The sequence below is a fragment of the Monopterus albus genome, unplaced genomic scaffold (assembly GCF_001952655.1).
Source record: "Monopterus albus unplaced genomic scaffold, M_albus_1.0 scaffold38.1, whole genome shotgun sequence".
NCBI lineage: Eukaryota > Metazoa > Chordata > Actinopteri > Synbranchiformes > Synbranchidae > Monopterus > Monopterus albus.
Genome location: NW_018127918.1, coordinates 1,180,228 through 1,181,700, shown reverse-complemented (window position 1 = coordinate 1,181,700; position 1,473 = coordinate 1,180,228). Strand labels below are relative to the sequence as shown.

Here is a 1,473-nt window from a genome sequence, read left to right as displayed (position 1 = left end):
ATAGCTAATTTAATTAAGATTTTATATTTGTAAAAAAAAACATAAAATAAGCTTAAAAAGACAACACATTCTTAAAGATTGAACAGTTATACAGTTGTTCCTAACAAACATGTAGATCAGTGTTTATTGAACATCCATGTATGTAATGACTGTAGTGTTGTTCTTTAGCTCCTCACTGTGGTTTTTCTTCAGAGACTCGAGTGGTGACGTGGCTTGACACTGTGAGACAGAGGATTAATTAACACAATCTCTTCATTGCTCTGATGTTTTAAAGTATTTAAGGGTGGGAACTGGTTTTCTTACTAAATGACTGGATCAGGTAGTGATCAATGTAATATCAGTTTTTTGCAGATAATTAGAGAAAGTATATGAATACCCCTGTTCACCTGTGCCAAATGTTAAAGGTGTTAAAGCTGCATCACCCAGTATATGTACATGCAGATATATTTCAGTGCTGTGGATTGTTTGAAAAACTATAAATTATCCCAAACCTTTGCATGTTATAACTCTAAAAGGCCAAACTAACATTTGTCACAGGCAAATGTTGCACATTATGACACAAGTTTAGCCTAGACATGGGTGACAAATGAAAGGAAACACTATCATAACGTGAACAACACTTATTAGTGAGATGTCTCCAGAACAGTGCACCTCTGTTGGAGAGAGGTAGCATCACTCTTCCAAAACATACTCACTCAGTGTGATCAACACACTTTTTCATACTCATTAAGGTGTTCAGAGGTACCAGTCCAACCAGCTCATGGAAAAATCACCAACATTTTCTGGCTCCACCTTCTTTAGTGTAAGGGGCGAATGCTTTTATTTGTCATACATAAAAGCAAACTGAATGTCTTTGGATTTGTTGGTTGGACAAAACAAACACTTCAAACATTTGTTTAGCTCCTCTATTTTAACTCCAGTGGTTGCAATGAGGGTTTTATTGCCTTCAGGGTTGGACTTTACCATTAGGCAAGGTATGCAATTGCCTGGGGCCCCAAAGGCCAGAAATGTACTATGAAGTTTTAAACAGTATATACCAAATTACTTTCTTATTCAGAGACACATATAACCTACTCTGCAATAACTTACAGTGTACTCACAGGACCTCTCGCTCTTTGGAGAGGATCATACTGATCTTGGTGCTGGCTGATAGTTTTTTTTAAATCAGAGGAAAGATGCCTATAAATACCAGACAAAACTGCTGCGCCTCTTAACACTATGATAAAACCTGGACTACATTCAGTAGCATGAGGAGACATTATAGATGATTCATAACAGACACATACAAACAACACTTTTTCATAATATATTTTATTTCTAAAAGGAAACTTTAAACAGGAAAAAAGCATCATAAACCTCCATAATGGGTCTACCAATAATATTCTCATTAGACAGTGAAATTATAAAAGGCTGGGGGGCTCTCAGGTTTGGGTTTCACCCCTGATAAACTCACCGACTGTCTCGGGAACAGGA

General features: G+C 36.7%; 1 protein-coding gene across 1 annotated transcript in view; it reads right to left on the bottom strand.

Annotated features, from left to right (window-relative positions):
- The window catches only part of LOC109959306 (glucose-6-phosphate exchanger SLC37A2-like), a 16,133-nt gene that overhangs the window by 10,435 nt on the left and 4,225 nt on the right, over window positions 1–1,473 (bottom strand). The window lies entirely within an intron of this gene.